The sequence below is a fragment of the Hypanus sabinus genome, chromosome 30 (genome assembly GCF_030144855.1).
Source record: "Hypanus sabinus isolate sHypSab1 chromosome 30, sHypSab1.hap1, whole genome shotgun sequence".
Taxonomy (NCBI): Eukaryota; Metazoa; Chordata; class Chondrichthyes; order Myliobatiformes; family Dasyatidae; genus Hypanus; species Hypanus sabinus.
Genome location: NC_082735.1, coordinates 772,243 through 793,216, shown reverse-complemented (window position 1 = coordinate 793,216; position 20,974 = coordinate 772,243).

The following is a 20,974-nucleotide window of genomic DNA, read 5'->3' as shown; positions in this document are numbered from 1 at the left end:
TCTCTCTCTCTCTCTCTCTCTCCTATCACTCTCTGCGTGTGACGGTCTCTCTCTCTCTCTCTCTCTCTCTCTCACTCTCTCTCCTATCACTCTCTGCATGTGACGGTCTCTCTCTCTCTCTCCTATCACTCTCTGCGTGTGACGGTCTCGCTCTCTCTCTCTCTCTCCTATCACTCTCTGCATGTGACGGTCTCCCTCTCTCTCTCCTATCACTCTCTGCATGTTACGGTCTCTCTCTCCCTCTCTCTCTCCTATCACTCTCTGCATGTGACGTTCTGTCTCTCTCACTCTCTCGCTCCTATCACTCTCTGCATGTGACGGTCTCTCTCTCTCTCTCTCTATCACTCTCTGGCTTGTGACGGTCCTCTCTCTCTCTCTGCCTATCACTCTCTGTGTGTGACGGTCTCTCTCTCTCTCCTATCACTCTCTGCATGTGACGTTCTGTCTCTCTCCCTCTCTCTCTCCTATCACTCTCTGCATGTGACGTTCTGTCTCTCTCTCTCTCTCTCCTATCACTCTCTGCATGTGACGGTCTCTCTCTCTCTCTCCTATCACTCTCTGCATGTGACGGTCTCTCTCTCTCTCTCCTATCACTCTCTGCATGTGACGGTCTCTCTCTCTCTCTCTCTCTCTCTCTCTCTCCTATCACTCTCTGCCGTGTGACGGTCTCTCTCTCTCTCTCTCTCTCTCCTATCACTCTCTGCATGTGACGGTCTCTCTCTCTCTCTCCTATCACTCTCTGCATGTGACGGTCTCTCTCTCTCTCTCCTATCACTCTCTGCATGTGACGGTCTCTCTCTCTCTCTCTCTCTCTCTCCTATCACTCCTCTGCATGTGACGGTCTCTCTCTCTCTCTCCTATCACTCTCTGCATTGTGACGGTCTCCCTCTCCCTCTCTCTCTCCTATCACTCTCTGCATGTTACGGTCTCTCTCTCCCTCTCTCTCTCCTATCACTCTCTGCATGTTACAGTCTCTCTCTCCCTCTCTCTCTCCTATCACTCTCTGCATGTTACGGTCTCTCTCTCCCTCTCTCTCTCCTATCACTCTCTGCATGTTACGGTCTCTCTCTCTCTCTCCTATCACTCTCTGCATGTTACGGTCTCTCTCTCTCTCTCCTATCACTCTCTGCGTGTGACGGTCTCTCTCTGCCTCGCACTTGCTGCTCACGGTTTACGTGATCAGGTTTTCTGGTTGGTCCTTTTTTTTGCTTTTTTTGTGTTATTTTGAATTGGGGTAGCCTACAGGTCATGGAACACTCAGCTGAACTGAATATGGCTGAACTGTTTCCATTTTGTGTTATAAATTCTGTGCACATGCTCTCCTCTCTGCACTCCTCCCCCTGTTTTGTTCTGCCTTCTGCCTTCTTTCAGCCTTGATGAATGGTGTCAACCTAAAAAAATTACCTTGTTCATTCCCTCCAGAGGTACTGGCTGACCAGCTGAGTTAGAAACACAGAAAACCTACAGCACAATACAGGCCCTTTGGCCCACAGATCTGTGCCAATCACGTCCTTACCTTAGAAATGACCTAGGGTTACAAATAGCCCTCTATTTTTATGAGCTCGTTGTACCTATCCGGGTGTCGCGTAAAAGACCTTCCACCACTGTTGCCGCCCGTGTCATGAAGTCACCACTCTCTGCGTAAAAAGACTTACCTCTGACATCTTCTCTGTACCTGCTTCTTGGCACCTTAAAACTGTGCCCTCTCATGCTAGCCATTTCAGCTCTGGGGAAAAGCCTCTGACTATCCACATGATCAATGCTCCTCATCATCTTGTACAATCTCTATCAGGTCACCTCTCAATCCTCCGTCACTCCAAGGAGAAAAGGCCGAGTTCACTCAGCTTATCCTCACAAAGCATGCTCCCCAATCCAGGCAACATTCTTGTAAATCTCCTCTGTATCCTTTCTGTGGTCTCTTCTCATGTCCTTCCCGTAGTGAGGTGAGTTCTTCCAGAATTTTGTGTGTTGTCCAGATTCCAACATCTGCCGAATCTTTTGTGTCGTCGTTATTAAGGAGATCTGGATTGGAGGGACAGGACCTAGAAATAGATTAAATTATGTTCATCAAATTATACAAAGGTCAGTTTAACTGATTACCCTAGCAATCCGCACTGGTTGCGGTTGTGGTTACTGAGAAATGAGACGAGCTCTATTCACCCAACAGTTTTCTAGACCTATACACACATCTCTGTCCATCACCAATCTGCACCCTCACTGACTTAGTGATTGAAAGCCACTGCTGCTGGAGCAGTCTGGGGTATCGGGTACACCATATTAAAATTGCAGACACTATCAGGAAGGCAAGTGCTGTGTTGGCTTTTACTGCAAGAGAAATTGAATGAAAGCTCAGAATGTTTTACTCCAATACATCAAATCCTGGTGAGATCATGCCTGGAACACATTGTCCAGGATTGGTCTCTTCAGCAATACGAGTTTATGTGTTTTAGGCCAAGTATATTGATGGCTTTCCAGATTAATTCCCTTGGATTTCAGATATCCTTTGAGGAGAGCTGAATGAGGACCGGGCCAGGACTCTCTGGGTTAGAAGATGAGCGATTTCTTCATCCAAGAGTAGGTGTACCTTTGGAAGTCTTCTTCCAAGAGGACTCTGTTAACAAATATTTCCAAGAAAGGAAAAGTTAGATTTGAATGTTAAGGGAATCCAGGAATTTGGGGTTACTCCAAGAAAATGGTGCTTATGTAAAAATAGAACTATCCCTCAGTCTATTGAATGGTAGCAGAGCAGTTAGTACAGCACTTTGCAATGGCCACTGTAAGATTGGGATTAGAAGATTGCGGGGCTGATCTTATTGAAACCTACCAAATGTGAAAGGACTAGATAAGGTGGATATGGAGAGGATGTTTCCTATGGTGGGGTATCCATAACTAGAAGGCACAGCCCTCAAAATTGAGGGGCAACTTTTTAGAAGAGAGGTAAGGAGAATTGTTTTAGCCAGTGAGTAGTGAATCTGTGGAATGCTCCGCCACAGACTGTGGTGGAGGCCACGTGTGTAGGTATATTTAAAGCAAAAGTTGATTGTTTTCCTGATCAGTCAAGATATCAAAGGATATGGCAAGAAGGCAGGTGTGTAGGTTAAGTGGGATCCGGGATCAGCCATGGTGGAATGGTGAAGCAGACTTAATGGGCTCAATGGCCTAATTCTGCTCCTATGTCTTATGGTCTTATTTGGGAAAATTGTTCATGCCTTTATTCCTTCTACCAAAGTTCATGCCATACAATTCCCTGCTGTATTCCATCTGCCACTTCTTTGCACATTCTTTTATTCTGTCTAACTCCTTCTGGAAACCTCCAGCATTCTCAATACTCTCTGCTTCTCCACCTATCTTTGTATCATTCACAAACATGACCACAAAGCCAAAAGTTCCATTATTAAATCATTAACCTATAACATGAAAAGAAGCAGTCCCAACACCAACACAAACCACGAGCCAGCAGCAGCCAACCAGTGAAGGCCCCCTATATTCCTATTCTTTTGCCTCCTGCCAGTCAGCCAATCTTCTATTCATGCGAGTATCTTTCTTGTAATACCATGGGTTCTTACCTTGCTTAGCAGCCTCATGTGAGAGGCCTTCAGAAAATTCAAGAAAACAACATCCACTGACTCTCCTGTCGTCTATCCTGCTCTCAGAGAATTCTGATTTGTCAAGCAAGATTTCTTCTGATGCTGACTTCAGCCTATTTTCATCATGTGCCTCCATGTACTCTGAAAACTCATCCTTCACTGTGTCTTCCACAGTTAAGAACAGACACAAAATATTTATTCATCTGCTATTTCCTTGCTCTCCATTACTACATCTAAAGCATACAATTAGGGTTAGTAAATTATGTGCATACTGTGTTGGTGCTGGATGCATGGTGATCCTTGTTGCCTTTCATCACAATCCTCACTGATTTGGTTTGATGCAAAGGACATATTTTATTGTCTGCTTCAATATGGAGACAAATAAAGCTACCACTCAACCATCAGGCTCTTGAACCAAAGCGGATAATTTCACTCCGCTTCGCTCACCCAACACTGAACCTATTTGCACGCCCAGTGGCTTACTTCCAAGGACACTTCATCTCATCTCGATATTTAATGCTCATTTATTTATTTTTATTATTTCTTTCATTTTGTATTTGCACAGGTTGTTGCCATTTGCTCACTGGTTTAACATCAAGTTGGTCTGGTCTGGTCTAGTTATTATTCAGCTGTGGACTTGTCATGTTTGCAAGAAAATGAAGCTCAGGGTTGTATAAGGTGACATATAGGCACTTCGATAAAAAAATTACTATGAACATTATATAGTTGGACATGCATGATGAGGCAACTGCTGTCCTCCTGCTCTGTTGTTTTACAGAGTTGGTTTCTTGCAGTAATTGGTTTATTTTCCTTATTTAAGCCCATCCGGCTGACATGTGAATCCTGACTAGAATCTACTGGCCTGACTGCAGGTGGGTCCAATCCTTCCAGATTCCATGGAGTGTCTTGCAATCTACTTCGACAACATGCTTCCACTCTGTAGGCTGGACGTCAGTGGTTCACCACGAAGGGCCACCACCTGTGAAGAGTCTCCTCAGACATTCGGGTCACCCTGATAAACAATGTATTCACAGGTTAGGTCTTCCACAATGCAGACATATTCTGTGGAAATCCCTCCACCACCCATACTATGACTGCTGGTGTCAATACTGAGTGTGATTACTGGGTGTCAATACTGGGTGTGATTACTGACTGTGATTATTGAGTGTTATCGGTCTGGTCCATGAAATCCGCATTCTGGGTTCATGGTCTGGTCCATTTTTCCTTCTTCCAGGGTTTTCCATTTTCCCTTGTTCTGTTGGTGCTCTAATTGAGTCACCTGATTCTCATTTTGGGTTGGCTACATAATTAGCTCCTGGGTTCAGTGTCAGGGTTCAGTGTCATTTGCCAAACCCACTAGCTACAGACCAATAGCATTAATATCAAATATATGTAAGATAATGGAAAGGATGATAACAGAAAGGTAATAGTATAAGCTTGAGAAGAGGGGAATGCTGGCAAGTTATCAGAGTGGTTTAAGGAAGTGAAGGAATTCCATGGACTCAGTGATAAGGTTAGAGACTGAAATAAGAAAGGCCCAGGCAAATAAAGAATCAGTAGTTGCAGTGTGTTTTGACATTGAAAAAGCCTATGATATGATGTGGAAGGAAGGATTATTAACTAAACTGCATAAGATGGGGGTTGGTGGGAGAGTTTTTAATTGGATTAAAGATTTTTTGTTTGGTAGAAAAATTCAAGTTTGGATTGGATCAGAATTATCAAAACAGTACATACTGGGAAATGGCACACCTCAGGGTAGTGTGATTAGCCCATTACTTTTCATCATTATGATCAACGATGTCTTCACAAAGGTACCAGTGGATATAGGTAGGTCACTGTTTGCGGATGATGGGGCCTTGTGGAAAAGAGGCAGGAACATGGAGAATATAATCAGGGAACTACAAGGAGCAATTGATGAAGTGGTGGAGTGGAGTTATGATTGGGGATGTCGATTTTCAGTAGAAAAACTCAAACTGTATTTTTCACCAGGAAAAGAATTGAGGTAGGGAAGAAGTGAAGTGTATGGGAATGAATCGGAAAGGGTTGGATCATTTAAATTTCTGGGAGTTATATTTGATTCATGATTAACGTGGGCAGACCATATCAGGAAAGTTGAGGAGAAATGTAAAAAAAATAACAAATGTGATGAGATGTTTGACTGGTGGGGAATGGGGAGCAAGTTGTTCAGCATTGAAGAGAATGTACGTGGCTTTAGTAAGATCTGTGTTGGATTATGGAAGTGCAGCATATGGATCAGCTGCCAGGTCTCTTGTAAGGAAACTGGATGTGATTCAGGCTCAGGTTTTGAGAGTGTGCAGTGGGGCTTTTAAAACATCACCAGTATCGGCCCTGCAGGTAGCAATGGGAGTAATGCTAAGAAGGATGCAACTGATGGCAAACTACTGGGCTAATTTGCAGGGGCACAATGATTCTCACCCTGCTAAAGGAGTGTTGCAAGAGTGCTGGGAAGATGTGAGGTTTCAGAGGGATAACTTTAGTCAGGTAGGGAATGGTATTGCTAAAGAACGTTGAGTGTTTGATCTAAGGATAAGTCCTTCAGTAGTTTATCCACTTGTAGTTCCATGGAAGCTTGTATGGCCTGACATAGACTGGCATTTGTTAGAGGTAAAAAGGAAAGGAAAATATAAAATTGATTTGGTAAGTGCATTTAACTGTCATGTGATGGAAACGTATAGTGCCTATACTCAGATTTTTATACAGATGGTGCTAAGGAACCTAAAACAGGAGTGACAGGGTTTGGAGTGGCTATACCAGCAAAAGAGATTGCAATCAGTAGAAGAACATCTAATAAGCTAGATACAGTGGAGATGTTGGCAGTGTTGGTTGTGTTGCGATGGGTGGAGAAAGCTAGACTAGTCAAAGCAGTGATATGCTCAGATTCATCCTCAGTCCTGGCAAGTTTAAGGTCTTTTCACTCAAACAGTCGGCAAGATGTACTTTATGAAGTCCTTCAATCAGTCACAAGAGTTGCAATTCAGAGAGGTCAGGTAAAATTTCTATGGGTTCCAGCACATGTAGGGGTGAAGGTGAATGAGAGGGTGGATGAGTTGGCAAAGAGGGTGTTACAGAAAGAAAATATAGAAATGCACATTAGTATCAGTAAAGCAGAGGTTAAGTGTGTAATCTGGGAAAAAGTCATCCAAATGTGGCAAGAAAGATGGGACAGAGAGGGGAAAGGGAGGCATTTATATCAAATACAAAAGTGTTGCAGGTACTAGGATAGGCAGTGGATACAGAAGAGAGGAAATTGTGTGGACTAGGTTAAGGCTGGGGCACCGTGCACTAAATGAAACATTGAAAATGATAGGGGAACACCAGACAGGATTGTGTGAGGAATGTCAGGAAGAGGAGTCAGTTGCAGGAAGTATGGGATACAGAGAGAGATGATGAGAATTAATCTAAGGGAACTGGGCTGCAGGAATTCACATGAAAAGGGTTGCTGGGCATGGGTGAGGGAGGGCAAGTCAGGGTATTTTTTTCCTTTCTTAAGGGATACAAGGGTTTTTTAATAGGATATGATGGATAAGCAGGAATAGGGTACTAGGATGGCCAAAGATGGGAGGATGAAGTGTAGGTTAGGGTATGTGTGTGTGTGATTGGGTGAAGTGATTTAGAATGTAAGTCTATTGTACACTCCGGAGCAGAAGGTGGAGGTAATGCACCATTAAACTGGGTGCCAACTGCCGTAAAATGAGTGAGAGTGAGAGATTGATTTGATTGATTGATTGATCGATTTATTTATCTATCTATCTATTTATTTATTTATTTGGGTGTTTGTTTATTTATTTATTTATTTGCTGGACTTTTCCCTTCCCTTCACCTTCCTCCTGAAGCTTTGGCCCGAAGACTTCCCTGCGTCCTCACCTGTATCACTGTCAAGTTCTACTGCCGGGGCAAGACCAGAGCCTTGCTGTGTCTAGATAAGGAACTGTCTGTCGTTGTTTGGAACTGTCTCTATGCCTTGACTAGGTAGGTCCAGCCGTTTGCCGTTACCTTGTGTTGGGGACCGTCTGTCTATGTTCTGTGTACGAGTCCCAGCCCTATGTCCTTCTCCCTAGGAGGGGTCCTGATTCTGTGTAGAGCCCCAGCCTGAAGTCCTGCTCCGAAGGAGGGGCGCTGGCTCTGTATTCCATGTCCCCTGTGTTCCTGTTCTCTCAAGGCCAAGGCTCCTCGTTCAGGTGCCCCAAGATCGAGTCAAGGCTTCGAGTTCTTGTCTTGTCCATGTGCCTCATCCTGTGTAGGAGTTCCATGTCTAGTCTTGTAGCCAAGCCTCGCCTAGTCCTATAGCCACGTCATGTCTTCACCTAGTTCCGGGGTCTGAGCCTGAGTCAAGACCCAGGTTCTGGGTCCTTGTCCAGTCTCTGGCTCGGAGTCAATATCCAAGCCTAGAAGAACCCAAACCTCGCCTAGTCCGGCAGCCAAGCCTCGAAGAATCCAACCATCATCCAGTCCTGTAGCCATGTCATGTCCTCGCCTAGTTCTGGGGTCAGAGCTCGAGTCAGGACCCAAGTTCTGGGTCCTTGTCCAATCTCTGGCTTGGAGTCCAAGCCCAGGCTCCCAGCTCCCTGTTCCCTGTCCTGGTCCTGCTTTCCTAGCCAAAGTCTAGCCCAAGTCTGTGTTCCTGTCCCATCTCCTTGTCTATATCCTGTCCCATCCCTAACTCTAGTCCAGTCCAGTTCCCAGTACTTCAGTGTCTGTGTCTTGCATCTGGGTCTGCTCCCAGCACCACCCCCCCCCCCCCCCCCCCCCCCCCCGTTATGATGCTGTGTGCAACAGCTGACTGTGATTACTGGGTGTAATTACTGAGTATCATTACTGGGTTTTTACTGCTGGGTGTGACAGCTGGGTGTGAATACTGGGTGTGACTGATGAATTTAATTACAGGGTATGACTGCCGGGTGTGAATAGTGGGTGTTTTCTGGGTGTGAGTGGCTGCTGGTAGAGGCACACATTCATACACTTACAGATACACTCAAACACATACACAGTTACTCACATATACACACATGCACAGACGCAAACAGTCACACACAAAGACATACACATTGACACATGCATACACAAATAAATAGACACACACAGACAGAGGCACATTTTCATACACATACAGATACACACACACAAACACAGTCACACCGCAGATACATGCAGACAGAGGTGCACAGACATACACACACAGACACACACATACATACACCCAAACACATGCACAAAAGCAGACAGACACGGACACACACACACACACACACATACATATATATATATATACACACACATACATACATACATACACATATACATATGTGTATATATATATATACACACACACGCAAACACACTCACACAGACATGTATAAACACACACATGAACACACACATACACACACAAACACGCGCATGCACAAATGCAGACAGACACAAGCATACACCCACATGCTCTCTCTCTCTCACACACACACACACACACACACACACATATACACACACACACACACACACACATATACACACACACACACACACACAGGCACTCACACAACAAACATAGACTCACACTAAGAGACGTACACACAGTCACATAGACATATACACACAGACTTACAGCAGATTGAAAAGATTGAGCATATACATATTAAAAAAGTGGTTGTGTTGGAACTTTTAGAAAGCATCAAGTTCGATAAGTCACCGGGACTGGACTGGATGTACCCCAGGCTACTGTGGGAAGGGAGGGAGGAGATTGCTGAGCCTCTGGCAATGATCTTTGCATCATCAGTGGGGACGGGAGAGGTTCCGGAGGATTGGAGAGTAGCAGATGTTGTTCCATTATTCAAGAAAGGGAGTAGAGATAGCCCAGGAAAAAAATAGACCAGTGAATCTTACTTTAGTGGTTGGTGAGTTGATGGAAAAGATCCTGAGAGGCAAGATTTATGAACATTTGGAGAGGCATAATATGATTAGGGATAGTCAGTGCCTTACGAGCCAGATTGGATTTTTTGAAGATGTGACTAAGTACAATAATGAAGGTTGAGCAGTAGATGTAGTGTATATGGATTTCAGCAAGGCATTTGATAAGGTACCCCATGCAAGGCTTATTGAGAAAGTAAGCTGGCATGGGATCCAAGGGAACCTTGCTTTGTGGATCCAGAACTGGTTTGCCCACAGAAGGCAAAGAGTAGTTGAAGACAAGTCATATTCTGCATGGAGGTTGCTGACCCGTGGCATGCCTCAAGGATCTTTTCTGGGACCCCTTCTCTTCGTGATTTTTACAAATGACCTGGATGAGGATGACACAAAGGTTGGGGGTGTTGTGGATAGTGTGGAGGGCTGTCAGAGGTTACAGCAAGGAGTCAATAGGATGCAAAACTGGGCTGAGAAGTGGCAGATGGAGTTCAACCCAGATAAGTGTGAGGTGGTTCATTGTTGTAGGTCAAATATGATGGCAGGGGTTTTCCGGTGATGTCATCGTTGAAAATGGCAGCTTAAGTCACTAGCTCCTCCAGAAAAATGCGTATTAAGCCCTGTTAACCCATCAAATATAATATTTTTCGAAAAATATTTGAACTGAAAAGAGGGGCAAGAATGGGGAGAAGAAATGGAAATAAAAGAAGTGACACTGTGGAGCCTGCATGCGAGAGGAGTGCTGCGAGCAGCTGTCCTACCCAACCGTGTGCTAGCGAGGCGAACACTGGACCTCGTTCAGTCCAAGCGGCGAATATCTTCGAAATCCTTAAAGAGATAATGGAGGGCCAGAAAGAAATAAAGCATCAGCTCCGTGATATTAAGTCAGAGCTCACCAGCGTCAATCAAAAAATAGCGGTGGCAGAGACTCAAATTGAGAAGGTGGAAGATCGCGTTCAAAATGTGGAATGGATACTGAGCAAAACAATAAAAATAATACATCACCAAGAAGGTAAACTGCTTGACCTGGAGGGAAGATCACGGCGGAAAAATATCAGAATCTACAACGTTCCCAAAGGAGCGGAGGGCTCGTCCATGATGGAGTTTGTCGGAAAGTTACTGCGGGACGCGTTGGATCTTCCTCCGGCTATGGAGCTGGAAGTTGAAAGAGCCCACCGCGCGCTCGTCCCAAAACCTACCCAGGATAGAAAGCCACGCTCAATAATAATAAAATTCCTTTGGTACAGCACCAAGGCGGAGATTCTACAAAGGGCCTGGGGTAAGAAGAGTGTTTTTAGAGGATAAATTAATATATTTTGACCAAGATTACCCCCCCCCCGCAGTTCTCCAGAAACACAAAGAATACTCCAAAGTAAAGCTAGTACTAAAGCAAAATAAGATTAGATTTCAAACTCCATACCCTGCTAAACTTCGAGTGTTTTATGACAATGGGATGCGGTTGTACCAGACAGTGGAAGAGGCGACTACAGACTTGAAGGCCAGATGGTTGCCCGTCAGCATGACCAAAACGAGTGAAAGCCTGGCAGAGGAATTATCCCGCTCCGCTTGGGAAATAATGCGAGAATCAAGAAGGCAGGAGACAGGAGGAAGCCAAGAGAAATATATCAGGAAGAGACCGGGAGTTTCCCAAAGACAGTCCTCACCCCCTTCAGAAGAGCCATAAGGTCTGGCTAACTTTAAAAATGTTGAGAAGCTAAACGGAAGCACGGAAACGGTGATATACCTATCTCGAGAAATACTTATTATAATGTGGATTTTATATTACTTAGTTGTTATTCTTTATTTGCTCACTTACTCCTTTTTCCCCACCAAAATGAGAATATATATATATGTGTGTGCATATATGTGTATGTGTGTATATGTGTGTGTGTGTGTGTGTATATATATATATGAGGAGTACACAGGGAAATCTTTTCTGTGTAATGGACTTGTTCACAGACTTTTATGAATACTGCAATGGGGGCCCTCAACTCACAAGTAGGAGGGGTTATCCCCCATAGCTAGACATTTCCTCTAGCTCAACGCAGGGTCATCTACTAGAGACCTCAGCCTTGGAATCACACGTTCGTTGCTATTTTTGTTAGTATTTGCATTTCTTGGTTCTTATTTGTTCAGGGAGTAGATCGATTAAGTTTTATTTTAATTTCAATGATACATTGACAGATAAATACAAATGGCTAAGGACAAGGTAAAATTCATTTCTTTTAATGTAAATGGGCTATTAAATCCAATCAAACGTAAGAGAATTTTATCCAAAATGAAAAAAAGAACAAGCCCATGTAGTATATTTACAGGAAATTCATTTAAGTGATAATGAGCATAAAAAACTAAAGAGAAATAATCTGTTTTTCTCCTCATATAAATCAAGACATAGGAGAGGAGTTGCTATTCTTATCTCAAGTAGGCTAAATTTTGAAATAGTATTCGAAATGGGAGATAAAGAAGGCAGATATATTCTGGTAAGGGGGAATATAGTCAACAATTCAGTTACTCTAATGAATATATATGCACCCCCGGGAAGTGATACTGGTTTCTTTCAGAAAATTTCTGATATTATGGTAACAGAAACAGAAGGTCTGATATATGGGGGAGACTTAAATTTACAATTACAACCAAACTTAGACTCTTCCAATAGAAAAACCTATGAAACAAAATCTTTACATAAAAAAGTCAAAGCACTTTTTGAGGATATTGGTTTAATTGATATATGGAGGGACTTTTCCCTGACAGAAGGGATTACACTCATTATTCTGTTCCACATTCTGTATATACAAGAATAGACTATTTCATAACATTTGGAAAAGACAAAGACAAAATAAACACCTGTGGAATTGGGACAATAGATGTAAGTGACCATGCATCTATATATTTATCTGTTGATTTTGACCTACAACCAAAGAATACTATTTGGAAACTAAATTCAAGTCTACTCAATGATCCGTACTTTAAGGAACAAATTAAAAAAGAAATTGGTCTCTACTTAGAATTGAATGATAATGGAGAGGTTTCACCTCCCATTTTATGGGATACTCTGAAGGCTGTCTTAAGAGGGAAAATTATAGCGATATCTTCATATAAGAAAAAGAAAAGGAATTACAAAGTAGGCTGAAGGAACTAGAGAAAAAAACACAAATTGAATTTGGTACAGGATACATTAGGGGAAATTAAAAGAATTAGGAATGAAATAAATAATTTGGTTACACAAGAAATTGGAAAAACTTAATGTTTCTGAAACAGAGACATCATGAAAGTGGATCGAAATCTATGAAAATACTGGTGTGGAAACTGAAAAAAAAAGGTGAAAATACAATTCATAGAATTAGGGATCCAAGAACGAAAATAATAAAAAATAAGCTAAGTGAAATTCAAGAAGCTTTTCAAGTGTTTTACAAAACTCTATATTCCAAAGTTCCAGGGGGAAGCATAACCCAAATTGACACCTTCTTGAATTCTCTAAAGTTACCCACTTTAAGTGAAGAACAAAATAGAATGATGACTGCTGACATAACTGAAGTTGAATTAAAAGCTGCAATTAGTAGGCTTAAATTAAGCAAGTCACCAGGATCAGATGGGTATACGGCAGAGTGGTACAAAGAATTTAAAAATGAGTTAATTCCTGTCTTACTCCCCACACTGAACTGGGCTCTAAAAAAGGCACAAATGCCACCCAGTTGGAAGGAAGCGATAATCTCAGCTATATCGAAAGAAGGCAAGGATAAATTGGAATGCGGGTCATTTAGACCAATATCCGTTCTTAATGTAGATTATAGGTTATTTACCTCCATCATGGCCAAATGATTAGAGGAGTTTCTACCCATACTGATACATAACGATCAGACAGGTTTTATACAACAACGCCAGACACAAGACAATATATGAAGGACACTTCACATTATGGATCATATACAAAAAAATAAAATAAACAAATAGTGATAAATAGAAACAATAGTGATAAGCGTGGACACGGAAAAAGCTTTTGATTCGGTCAATTGGAATTTTCTTTACAGAGTTTGACATAGATTTGGTTTCCAAGACACAATTATTAAAACTATACAGACACTATATGACAATCCTACTACTAGGATTAAAATCAATGGATATTTATCAAATAGTCTTGCCCAAGAAAGGGGCACGAGACAGGGTTGTGCATGGTCACCACTACTGTTCACGTTATATCTCTTTCAGACCCTACTAATAGAGATTAATCAAAATCAATTCAATGAATGGAACAAGATGCTATCAAGGAATATTTGGCAGGGTAAAAGGCCTAGAGTTTGTCTCAAAACTTTGCAATTAGCAAAGAAAAAGGGGGGATGGGGCCTACCTTCTGTTAGAGATTATTATTCTGCAGCACAGTTGAGAGCTGTGATATGTTGGTGCAACCCATCATATGACGCTCAATGGGAAAACATTGAGGTGTGGGTACTTCCCATCCCCATACAGGCAATTTTGGCTGATAACAACCTGCAAAGGTATATAAATACTATGGATAACCCATGGGTGAAATTGACTCTTAAAATATGGAAAACTACTATAAAAGAACATAATCTAAAGGGAGATATTGCAATTCTTAAATTGTGTGCATATGACTTGGATTTTACACCAAATAAATTGGATGCTAGATTTAAGGACAGGACAGCTAAAGGAATAACAGTTCTTTGCAACATAATGAAAGAAGGAACACTGTTCAGTTTTGAAATGCTTAAAGCAAAACACTTATTAGAAAAACAAAATTTTTAGCGGTATTTACAGATGCGACAATATGTTAATAAGACTCTTAATAATGTAACCAAGGCAAATACATGCTTGATAGAGCTCTTTAGAAAAGCATATAATTCAGATAATGGTAGTAGAATCATTTCAAGCATGTATAAGGGCTTGTCAAATCTTAAAACACATTCGACTTCATATATTAAAACAAAATGGGAGAAGGAAGGAGGGATAATTATATCTGAGGAAGAATGGACAACAATATGGAGATATCAATGGAAGTGTACCAGTTCACAGAAATGGAGGGAGTTTGGATGGAAAAACTTGATAAGATATTTTATTACACCCTCTCAGAAATCCCATTATGATAGTAACCTCCCTGTTTGCTGGAGAAATTGTGGAAATCAAAATGCAAATCATTATCATTTTTTGGGACTGCCCTGTTATCAAAAAGTATTGGAGGGGGATACACCATGCCCTACAATGCATCTTTAAATGTGAAATACCCTTAGAGAGTAAGACCATATATTTTGGATATATACCTCAAGAATGGTTGAAAAGAGATAAATATTTAATGAATATACTGGTAAAAAGCTCTGGTGGCTGGTAAAAAGCCTCCTATGAGGAAATGGTTATCACAGGAGAGCCCAACTTTAAATACATGGATGGAAATTACAATGGACATTTACAAAATGGAGAAGATACCAGCATTTGTTAACCATAAGCTGGAACAATTTGATTCATACTGGGAAAAATGGTTTAACTACATAATGCCTCATAGGCCTGATTTTATTCTCACAAATCAATGAATCTGTTGTAAAAAAAATCACTCCCTACTTGTACTTTGTTCTCTCCTTTTGCTTGTTTTTTCTTTCCATTCTTTTCTATAAGTGTATACCCCAGATAAATACTTTGTGGAGATTTGTGATATATATGATTATATGATATATATGTACAATATCTGAAATACATCTCATAGAAATGTTTGATGATGAACTTCAATAAAAAAATTACAAAAAAAACAACAAATATGATGGCAGTATATAGTATTAATTGTAAGACTCTTGGCAGTGTGGAGGGTCAGAGGGATCTTGGGGTCCGAGTCCATAGGAAACTCAAAGCTGCTGTGCAGGATGACTCTGTGGTTAAGAAGGCATATGGTGGATTGGCCTTTATCAACTGTGGGATTGAGTCAGGCCCCACTTGGAGTACTGTGCTCAGTTCTGGTCACCTCATTACAGGAAGGATGTGAAAACTATATAAAGGGTGCACAGGAGATTTACAAGGATGTTGCCTTGATTGGGGAGCAGGCCTTATGAGAGTAGGTTGAGTGAATTTGGCCTTTTCTTCTTGGAGTGGCAGAGGATAGGAGGTGACCTGATAGAGATGTATAAAATGACAAGAGGCACTGTTCATGTAGATAGAAGCTTTTTCCCAGGGCTGAAATGGCTAACGTGGGAGGGCACAGGTTTAAGGTGCTTGGAAGTAGGTACGGAGGAGATGCCGGGGTGAGTTTTTTATGCAGAGAGTGGCGAGTGCGTGGAATGGGCTGCTAGCGACAGTGGTGGAGGCGGATACGATAGGGTCTTTTAAGAGACTCCTGGATAGGTACATAGAACTTAGAAAAATAGAGGGTATTGGTAACACAAAGTAATTTTGAAGTAAGTGCATGTTTGGCACAGCATTGTGGGCCGAAGGGCCTGTATTATGCAGTAGGTTTTATATGTTTCTAGATGGACACCCACAGATACACAGAGGCACACAGATACTCACATAAACACAGACACACACACAAAATCACTTCCCTCAGCTTCTCAGAGATTTGAACAGCTCTTGATTGAATCAATCATCTTCCGTCACTGCCAGTGTTTTGCAGGTTTGGGAAGGGCTCATGATGCATTTTCCATTGCCACCCTGACCTGTGCAACAGACAATGGTTGGGAACAGATGAAGGAGGGAGGTGTGCTCCTTTCTCATCAGCCACAAAACTTGATTTTCACCCTGTAAAACATTTGAAATCCTGTGATGTAGAAACTGTAGGGGTGTGAGATTGCAAAAATTCTGAAAATGACCATATAATTTGTCTTTCTGTTGTGTTATAAGTATAAGTGGGATCAGTATCAGCAGGATATTCCTCTGCAGTCCCGTGGGGACTTTTGCATCAATCAGAGATAACATCAACAGGATAGAGTGAATAGTGGCATATTGTTTCAGTCAAATGCAATCTCACCAGCAAGGCCAGTGTATTACAGTTCAAACAAAAGACCAGAGGAATGAGAAGATGAACTACTCATGGAATTCTCTCCTCTGCAACAGGAGCGAAGCAGTATAGATCAGGTTGGTGATAGGAGATGTGGAAGAAGAGGCGTTGGGGTATGTGGATGTATATGGAGTGACAGAGGTGGAGATGGTGAACACATTGGGAAGGACTGTGATGAAAGAGTGTGAGAGAGGCTGTGAAAGGGAATGTGGAGAAAAGGTGAAAACATTGGGAGTGTGATAGAGGGAGTGAGAAAGGAATTGTGGAGGGAGGGGAAAGTGGAGAGAGGGGAAGGTAGAGGGACGGGAACATGGAACGGGGAATTTGGAGAGGGGGAATGCAGAGAGAGAGGAATGTGCAGAGAGAGTAATGAGGAGAGACAGGAAGGTGCAGAAAGCGGAATGTGCAGAGAGCAGTGGAAGAGGAGAATGTGTTTTCCTTCACCTAGGCTGCAAAAATGGAAAAGTGAGCTATCACCCTGAGGACTACCTTCCCTGTCACAATGGTTAATGAATGAACAGCTCAAAGTGAAATTGTTTGCAAATAGAATATTGCTAAATATTTGGCAGACCTCAGTTGTTGCTAAAATTGGAAGCAATATAGCTCCTAAAAATCTTTGCACCTTAATTAAATGCAAATTATGTAAATCCAGGTAGCCATATTTAAATATGTAATCTAATCTGAGAAAAGAGGATCTGTATTGTGACAATACATACACCATGGTGAAGGGCAGTGCCTCACAGCTTTTCTTATCAGGAATTTGCTGGTTAAATGCCACACGCAGTGAACTTCCCACAACTTCTCATCCTTAAAAACAAGAGAAGGCTGGAGATCCATTAACCCACGATATGCTGGGGTCTGCCCCTTCAGTAAATTCCCAGAAGCGACAGCATGCCAACTGAGTTGTAAATGTTTGTGGGACTGGATGGCCTGGATTGACTGAGTTGTAAATGTCTCTGTGAGACTGGATGGGCTGGACTGACTGATTTGTAAATGTTTGTGGGAATGGATGGGCTGGACTGACTGAGTTGTAAATGTCTCTGTGAGACTGGATGGGCTGGACTGACTGATTTGTAAATGTCTCTGTGAGACTGGATGGGCTGGACTGACTGATTTGTAAATGTCTCTGTGAGACTGGATGGGCTGGACTGACTGATTTGTAAATGTCTCCGTGGGGACTGGATGGGCTGGACTGACTGAGTTGTAAATGTTTGTGGGAATGGATGGGCTGGACTGACTGAGTTGTAAATGTCTCTGTGGGACTGGATGGGCTGGACTGACTGAGTTGTAAATGTCTCTGTGGGACTGGATGGGCTGGACTGACTGAGTTGTAAATGTCTCTGTGGGACTGGATGGGCCTGGACTGACTGAGTTGTAAATGTCTCTGTGAGACTGGATGAGCTGGATTGACTGAGTTGTAAATGTCTCTGTGGGACTGGATGGGCTGGACTGACTGAGTTGTAAATGTCTCTGTGGGACTGGATGGGCTGGACTGACTGAGTTGTAAATGTCTCTGTGGGACTGGATGGGCTGGATTGACTGAGTTGTAAATGACCGTGAGACTGGATGGGCTGGACAGACTGAGTTGTAAATGTCTCTGTGGGACTGGATGGGCTGGACTGACTGAGTTGTAAATGTTTGTGGGACCGGATGGGCTGGATTGACTGAGTTGTAAATGTCTCTGTGGGACTGGATGGGCTGGACTGACTGAGTTGTAAATGTCTCTGTGGGACTGGATAGGCTGGACTGACTGAGTTGTAAATGTCTCTGTGGGACTGGATGGGCTGGACTGACTGAGTTGTAAATGTCTCTGTGGGACTGGATAGGCTGGACTGACTGAGTTGTAAATGTCTCTGTGGGACTGGATGGGCTGGACTGACTGAGTTGTAAATGTCTCTGTGGGACTGGATGGGCCTGGACTGACTGAGTTGTAAATGTCTCTGTGAGACTGGATGAGCTGGATTGACTGAGTTGTAAATGTCTCTGTGGGACTGGGTGGGCTGGACTGACTGAGTTGTAAATGTCTCTGTGGGACTGGATGGGCTGGACTGACTGAGTTGTAAATGACCGTGAGACTGGATGGGCTGGACAGACTGAGTTGTAAATGTCTCTGTGGGACTGGATGGGCTGGACTGACTGAGTTGTAAATGTTTGTGGGACCGGATGGGCTGGATTGACTGAGTTGTAAATGTCTCTGTGGGACTGGATGGGCTGGACTGACTGAGTTGTAAATGTCTCTGTGGGACTGGATAGGCTGGACTGACTGAGTTGTAAATGTCTCTGTGGGACTGGATGGGCTGGACTGACTGAGTTGTAAATGTCTCTGTGGGACTGGATAGGCTGGACTGACTGAGTTGTAAATGTCTCTGTGGGACTGGATGGGCTGGACTGACTGAGTTGTAAATGTCCGTGAGACTGGCTGCGCCTGGACTGACTGAGTTGTAAATGTCTCCGTGGGGACTGGATGGGCTGGACTGACTGAGTTGTAAATGTCTCTGTGAGACTGGATGGGCTGGACTGACTGAGTTGTAAATGTCTCTGTGGGATGGATGGGCTGGACTGACTGAGTTGTAAATGTCCGTGAGACTGGATGGGCTGGACTGACTGAGTTGTAAATGTCTCTGTGGGACTGGATAGGCTGGACTGACTGAGTTGTAAATGTTTGTGGGACTGGATGGTCCTGGAGTGACTGAGTTTTAAATGTCTCTGTGGGAATGGATGGGCTGGACTGACTGAGTTGTAAAAGTCTCTGTGGGACTGGATGGGCTGGACTGACTGAGTTGTAAATGTCTCTGTGAATGGATGGGCCTGGACTGACTGAGTTGTAAATGTCTCTGTGGTACTGGACTGGCCTGGACTGACTGAGTTGTAAATGTCTCTGTGGGACTGGATGGGCTGGACTGACTGAGTTGTAAATGTCTCTGTGGGACTGGATGGGCTGGACTGACTGAGTTGTAAATGTCTCTGTGAATGGATGGGCCTGGACTGACTGAGTTGTAAATGTCTCTGTGGTACTGGATGGCCTGGACTGACTGAGTTGTAAATGTCTCTGTGGGACTGGATAGGCTGGACTGACTGAGTTGTAAATGTCTCTGTGGGACTGGATGGGCTGGACTGACTGAGTTGTAAATGTCCGTGAGACTGGCTGGGCCTGGACTGACTGAGTTGTAAATGTCTCTGTGGGATGGATGGGCTGGACTGACTGAGTTGTAAATGTCCGTGAGACTGGATGGGCTGGACTGACTGAGTTGTAAATGTCTCTGTGGGACTGGATAGGCTGGACTGACTGAGTTGTAAATGTTTGTGGGACTGGATGGTCCTGGAGTGACTGAGTTTTAAATGTCTCTGTGGGAATGGATGGGCTGGACTGACTGAGTTGTAAAAGTCTCTGTGGGACTGGATGGGCTGGACTGACTGAGTTGTAAATGTCTCTGTGAATGGATGGGCCTGGACTGACTGAGTTGTAAATGTCTCTGTGGTACTGGACTGGCCTGGACTGACTGAGTTGTAAATGTCTCTGTGGGACTGGATGGGCTGGACTGACTGAGTTGTAAATGTCTCTGTGGGACTGGATGGGCTGGACTGACTGAGTTGTAAATGTCTCTGTGAATGGATGGGCCTGGACTGACTGAGTTGTAAATGTCTCTGTGGTACTGGATGGCCTGGACTGACTGAGTTGTAAATGTCTCTGTGGGACTGGATAGGCTGGACTGACTGAGTTGTAAATGTCTCTGTGGGACTGGATGGGCTGGACTGACTGAGTTGTAAATGTCCGTGAGACTGGCTGGGCCTGGACTGACTGAGTTGTAAATGTCTCCGTGGGGACTGGATGGGCTGGACTGACTGAGTTGTAAATGTCTCTGTGAGACTGGATGGGCTGGACTGACTGAGTTGTAAATGTCTCTGTGGGATGGATGGGCTGGACTGACTGAGTTGTAAATGTCCGTGAGACTGGATGGGCTGGACTGACTGAGTTGTAAATGTCTCTGTGGGACTGGATAGGCTGGACTGATTGAGTTGTAAATGTTTGTGGGACTGGATGGTCCTGGAGTGACTGAGTTTTAAATGTCTCTGTGGGAATGGATGGGCTGGACTGACTGAGTTGTAAATGTCTCTGTGGGACTGGATGGGCTGGACTGACTGAGTTGTAAATGTCTCTGTGAATGGATGGGCCTGGACTGACTGAGTTGTAAATGTCTCTGTGGTACTGGATGGCCTGGACTGACTGAGTTGTAAATGTCTCTGTGGGACTGGATGGGCTGGATTGACTGTGTTGTAAATGTCCGTGAGACTGGATGGGCTGGACTGACTGAGTTGTAAATGTCTCTGTGGGACTGGGTGGGCTGGACTGACTGAGTTGTAAATGTCTCTGTAGGACTGGATGGGCTGGATTGACTGAGTTGTAAACGTCTCTGTGGGACTGGATGGGCTGGACTGACTGAGTTGTAAATGTCTCTGTGGTTCTGGATGGGCTGGA